Source organism: Tetrao urogallus (genome assembly GCF_951394365.1).
Source record: "Tetrao urogallus genome assembly, chromosome: 7".
NCBI classification, from domain to species: Eukaryota; Metazoa; Chordata; class Aves; order Galliformes; family Phasianidae; genus Tetrao; species Tetrao urogallus.
Genome location: NC_136820.1, coordinates 35,737,274 through 35,744,388, shown reverse-complemented (window position 1 = coordinate 35,744,388; position 7,115 = coordinate 35,737,274).

Genomic DNA, 7,115 nt, shown 5'->3' with positions numbered 1-7,115 from the left:
GCTTTAGGAAACCTCTGTGCCCATGGCACAGTTGATTGCCACTGGGGCTTGTTACACTGCTGTTTATAAAAGAGCTAGATTCCCACAACGAAGCTGAAGCACTTTGGTGGTATGGTAACAGGTACTCCCGTCCTGCTGGAGCACAGTTATTGTTGTTTTTTTTACTGTGGCTTTGCACGTGTGAGGTAAATATGTTCCTTCATTCACACCCACACAGAAGTCAGGTGTGTCCTAAACATCTGGGCTGGGTAAATAGATAGGATCGATTCTTTCATCTTGCTGTGACATCATTTCATTAATGTAATGTGACCCTCCCTGAAAAACAGATGAGACAGTGTGTCTTACAGAAAACAAATTTCTGTCCTCTCCTTTCTACAGGTATGATGTTGAGAAATGGCTGAACAAAACCAAATAACTTTAATTGGTAGGAGAAGATGTGCAAAATTATCCTGGATTTATTAAGGAGTAATATAAACAAACATAAAAACAGATTTCCAAATGTCAGTAATACTGAGAAGGAAGAAATATCATTCTAACCAACCCTGCAGCTAGAACTGGTGACATATATTGCCTTTGTCTTTAGATTAGCTTTCAGATTACCAGTTTATATCAAAATAAACCTTGCTGTGACTAAAATGTCTTATTATTAACCAATAGAGGTGAAGAAATATAAATTATATCAACCATAGTCAGCTGACGTCTTAACTTCCAGTTGTTTCAGCCACTACTACATAAAACAAGTAGTGCATTGCTTACTTAAGGAAATGCTAGCTGAGGTGAAACGTGCTCTCTCATTATTCTGAAGTTTTCTAACATAAATTCAGAAGATAAATGATAAGAAAGGTCTGCTTGTGGGGGCAAACAAAGCCAGTCTACTGTCACGAGATTTTTAACATATATTAAGGCACAAACTTGAAATCAATATAATTGTTTCCGTAGCATAAGAGAACTCTCACTTCATAATGAATAATCTCTTTATTTTTTGTACCTTGTGAACCACCAGTACTTTGAAACAAAACCTCACCTTTCATTTGATTAAAAGCTCTTGCACTAAAATGGTTTTGCATGGATCAAGATAACTTGTAGAATCTTTTTTTGTGAATAAGCCTTAGCAATGGAATAAACATGAATCAGTAGATTGTTGCTGTGATCCTTATTCCTGGGCACTTACAAACAAATATATTCCCTTATGACCTCACCAAACCTTAGAAAAATACATTTGTATGCAAATCTGTGAAAAGTCATATGGCAATGCGACCCTTAGGATTGCAGAAGCTGTGCAGTACCTTAGAGCTGCAGAAATGTCTGACAGCTTTTGTATTGGAAGCTCCAGGCCATATTCAGTAGGAACACTTGAAATTATAAAGTCTAAAAAGCAACATATTCTACTGATATATACAACTTTCTCAGTCATTTCTGAATTCTTACTAATACTGCCTAAGGGCTAAAATAAGAGAGATTCAGATCCATAGAATACTGTTATTTGCCACGGACCAAGGCAGGAGCTAGTTGCTTCCAGCCTAATCCCAGCGTGCCATGTGGCCATGATAGCGGTGGTCACGCCAGAAGGAAGCGGGCTGGTGACTGACTCACTGCTACTTCGGCCAACACCAGCTGCCTTCCGGCTGAACTGCAGCAACAGAATGACTTGAGATGTAGGCTTCTGTTACAGGTTGATGTAATTTATATCCATCACAGAACCGTAATGGTAAATCACATTCTAGCAACCTTATTGTTCTAATAGACTATGGGACAGTGTGAGGCTACTGTAAATAACATTAAAAGAGTTAACTGAAATGGGGCTTTTTCAGTTATAAAGAAATGATTGTTTTGGATGAGGCACCATATGTCAAATTTGCTGCTGTCTTCATAATGCAGAACAAGAGAGCAGTTGAATACCAAATTCTTTTATATGAAATCAGGTGAGCAACTTTTCAAGCCACACAATGAAAATAATAATAAAAAAATTATTTATATTAGCCATTTAGGAGAAGATATTCAGCCCAATTCTTTCTGACAAAATAATTTTTTCTTTCTCTGGAAACCAAAAGAATTTTCAAAAGAGTCTGTTTCTACAAATTTCTCTGACAAAAAAGACTTGCCCCCTTTATAAGCACGTATGATATACAGCCAAACATCAACTTGTCTATGAGACCACAGGATGATGGTCATGCATAGGATATGCCCACTAGATAATTAACTGGTTAATATATTGTTTTAGCCTGCTGAGGCTCCAGTATGTGGCCAATAGCAAAACCAGCATCAGGATTTGGCTGTTTAGACCTGCAGCAAATTACCACTATATAACAGGAATAATTGATAGTATATATATAAATGTAGTATGAATACGTAGTATATTTTATTAATGCTATTAACTCCATATTGACATATAGTATATTACATATTTATCCACTGATGGGGGATATAATCCTTCTATTTCACAGTGATACTGTATAGTCAACAAGAATAAATGCAGAGAACATCTCTTGGCCCTTTTAGTGCACAGAGAAATATCAGCAGTGCAGACTGGTCTCTGAGTAGATGTATACTAACGCTAAAAACTCTACTGACAATATGCACATACAGTGGTTTTAGAAACGTACAAATTAACCAAATATTGTCAGCTTTTTTCAGAAGGAACAAGAGCCATATCCCTGAAATTACCTTCTGCCAAATTTCAAAGTCCTCATCAAAATAAAGGGCTGCTGGTGCTTTAATCTCTCAGCTGAAATATTTGTAATGGATTAAATAGACTGCATTTCTCAGTGTTTCCTTCTCATAAATTCCCTGAAGAAAAAAAAAAAAAGCCTGAAGTAGAAATGTGTGCTATTAGGGGTAAAATAAGATTGGCAAAGGTATAACCAACTGAAAAAAAAGCATTACAAGGCAGTGCTTAACAACAGATTTCGCGTACGTTACAGTACACTACATCTCCCATTTAAAGCAGCATCTTGATCTCCTTTGTAGTTAGAATAATACTAAAGAAATGTAGCCATTATTTCCTTGTTTATAAATGGATATATTTTGTTATCAGATCTCTTCCACTGAGAGATTCCTAGATAGATTCCACCTTATACTCCAAAGACATTTTAAGAAATACAAACATGTCAGATAGAGAGTAAAGGGTCAGACAGTTTCATTATTTAATAAGAAGATCTGGCAAGAATAATTAATCCATTTTGTACTCCAAATCCTTTTAAATGATATTGGAAGCATTTTTAGTATTAAATACATATATATTTATTACATGACAGTGTTTAAAAGTCCTCAACCCTTCAACAAGTACAATGGTCAGAAAAATACTGTGGGATTATTATGGTTATGCTCAAATAAATTGAAACCTTCACAGCTAATGTTGACACCAAATTGTTGAGCATAGCAGGAACCTGCCATTAGTAATTTACATATTTGCTTCCAATGGTGCCTATGCATCATAAAGATAGTTTATATTTGCATTTGCTGCCCTCTGAACCAAGTCATTTTCCAGTGGCACACATTCACTTTCACTGGAGATAACTTTCATTAGTGATAATTAAAGGAGAATTTTTACTGCGTTGTGCTCCAGGAAACAATAAGAGGTTGCAGAGATTGATTAATAGCTCAGCTAGGTTTGAGACATGTAATCAATCTCACAGGCGCAAAAGATTGTTCCTGTTACGTAATGAGACATAACAAGAAAGAAAAAAATGTTTACTCTGAGCAGTGCTTAGCCGTTAAATTCCATTGAAATGCACTAAATGGCCTGATTTATTTTAAAATGCTCCCAACAGAGAATAGCCTCAGTCTATGGGTAATGACTTTTGCCCTCATTATCTGCACAGTCTGTGTTTGTGCTCTGACTAGGACAATGCCAAGGAGGATGTCACTGTTATCTTAGTGTGGAAATGATTTTCAGTAGACAAGTGCATGCAAGAGTTGCTCTGCATCCAATCCCATTACTTTTGGATTCAATGGCTCTTGAAGATACTCTTTTTCAAACACGGCTGAACCCCACAGACTCAATATTACTTCCAGTTGAAGCCTTACCGTTTTAGTGGGACCTGGAACAAATCCAACATCTGTAATGTGTTTTTACTTACAGAAAAAGTGCTATTATACTGTGACTTATTTTGCCATCCTACTATTGTGTTGAAAAATACTATCACTGCAGAATTGTTGTCAAATGTTTGTTTTTGTTGTGAAAATAACACTCTTTCTGCACTAGCATGATGTTATCATTTAATTATTTTTTCTTTTCTGCTTTGTGATGGAAAACTGCAATTCAATTAAGTATATATTTAAATGCAAAAGAGGCATACCAATTAATCAGTACGGAACATGAATGCTTTTAATCTGCATCAAAAAACCACAGGCCTTAGAAAAACTCCAATCTTTTCAATAGAAAATATATAAAAGTAATTCCTGTCCGTGCTCAAATTTCCTCAAATACTATGCAGTTGTGCAATTTAACTGCCTTTGCACTAATATATTCTTTTAAGGTTTTGCATTATGCTAAGAACCTTTGGAAGAGTCTTTGATTTCTTTTTCTGTGGCACAAAAATATAAGTAAGCATTTTAAATGGATAAAAAAAAAGAATTCATAGATTGATCAAATGTTAGCTCTGAGACAATGAGAACTGAAGCTTAGATGTTTACTGCATTCTGGGTCTTACCCATCCAATTAACATGGAGAAAATTAGTAATGAGGACAGGAAATAAATTAGGCTGAGGGTTGCAATTAGATATAGCCATGACAGTGAACTAATTAATTTTGAGTGTATACGAAAACTAGCTGATGGTATTACAGTGGTCAAGTCTCCCTTGCCTAGGGTCATGCAAGACTGGGAAATGACGACAATAGGAAAACCTGGATGTTGTTGCCATTAGGGATGCTCCAGGGTACACCAAACGGAGACACTTCTGTTCTGTATATAGTAAGTATATCTTGAAATAGCTTATTAGCTCTGTTTTCACCACTAGCCTGAGGCCATGCGGTGCTGCATGAATTTGAGAAGCCATCCTAGGATCTACATCTCTAGGAAGCAGTTATAGGAGTGACAACCCTGTAAATAATACCTGAGCAAATAGGCTCCACCAAACCCAGAATGGTTTGTGCATTCATTACACTCTGGAAGATTTTCATTTGTGTTATCTTCATAGCTGTTATCCAGTGGTGCAAAACAGAACAGAAATGGTACTAATAGTATTTTGAGACTTCAAAACATTTCTCAAGACCTTGAGTTGTGTTTTTTTTTCCTGTTAGGGAAGCTCACTCCAAAGAACTATGAGAGTCAAAGACACTGCTGACATGAGGCATCAACCTTCCAGTGCCTGCTTTCAAGTCAGAGACGTGGTATACTTGCCTCTGCAAGTCTACATTCCTCTATATATCACTGCTAATTGCCAGAATATTACTTTTTCTGGGAACAGTCTCTCTCTGGTTTCAATAAGAAGCTCTACGTAGAGTGAGAAATCTTACTCAGGGGAAATTTTATTGGGTATGTATGCAACAAAGAAGAGCTTCCTTTTTAAAGGGTTGTCATTCTCCAACAGCTATTCCTTCAGGAAATTCCAGCCTACCAACTGATGTCTGGGCCAAACCTGCATGGGTCCATTCAGAAAACTATCACTCAGTGCCTACCCTTGCAATTGGATTGATTATTTTCATATTGAGACTAACCACCCACAAAGCCATGATATAAAAGAAGGCCAAAAAAGATTTGCAAGTAAAAAGGATCACAGCCAGATATCCACCTACTGCTTTATGTGGCTGCTTTATACCAATCCTTCCTTGAGATGCTTTTATAACCAAACAGTTTAGCCTTATTTGTTACTGGTATAAGAACCATCTTGTCTCTTGTCACCAAGATACCACAGTATGTATATTATCTGTTTTGGGTCTTGGAAGAAAGAAATGGACATTCTTTAGGTTCTGCATAGGTATGGCAGCAACACAACAGCCTGGATCCTTCACTTTTCCAATGCTTTTAGGGCACTGCATGCACTCCTCTGCATGATGTGCTGCATTTTGGGGGATTAAGAAGAAAAGTCTACCATGTTACGGGTGGCTGGGCATAATGACAGCGCTGGGGGCTTAGATTAGGAGCTGGAAACAAGATATGGGACAAATTTGTTGGTGCGATGAAAATGGAAAGGTAAAGTCAGGAGGCAATCTAGTGCCTGGAGGCTGCGCTGGGGAAGATGAAAGAATGAAAACCAAAGTGAAAGAGGCCAAAGGAACAGGGGATCCAGCAGAGCATGGGAGGGGAACAGCTGAGATGACAGATTGAGGAAAGGGTCATGGGGATGAGAGCAGAGGAAGGATCGCTGACATCAGAGACTGCCGAAAAGTGATGATAAGCATGAAGAAGGGATGCAGAGAACGCTTTATAAAAACGAGGTTGAAGCAGAAGACAAAATCCTGCAAGTGAAAATATATTATAGGTCACGTCAAAATACAGTGGAACTATTTATTTTTGTGCTGCTCTTATGTTGTGCATTCTCAAAGCAGCAATTTTGAATCTTATTAATTCTGTGCTCTCCAGCGGCTCAGGCTGCCTAGCAATGCCTGGCTGGCGCTCCACTGCACATGGCTCACGGCTGCCTAGCAACTGGCAAGGGGGTGCCAGGGGCCCTGGACCAGGCTCAGGGGTGCAGCCCTACCTCAAGTACCCGGATCCCCCAGCTAGGTAGAAGGGAGCAATGCTGCTTGTTACGTCTGTGACAAAAATCTTAATGCTGCTTGTAAAAGAGCACACATGGAGATGCTCAACAAGAGTGCAGAGAGCCTGACAAATGCCTCCAAAAAGTGGGAGCGGTCCCATTTTTCTATGCGATATTCAGACAACCTTTGATGATTGTTGAAATATCAATATAGTTCATTACTAGGCTCTGTGGACTAGATCCAAAAGACAGGAAGGCAAACCAACATAGCGAAGTAGCTTCTTGGGTGGTTACTTCTAATTTGATGTAGGAAATACTAAAGATACCAAAATACCTTTTGGTCCCAGAAAAAAAAAATAGCGTTACATATTCATGCAGGATTGTCCCAGAACAGCTACACTTGTATACCTATTGTCAATAACACTGTAATCAACAAAAATCTTCTTACAGGAGCATGAGGCTTGGCATCTGGT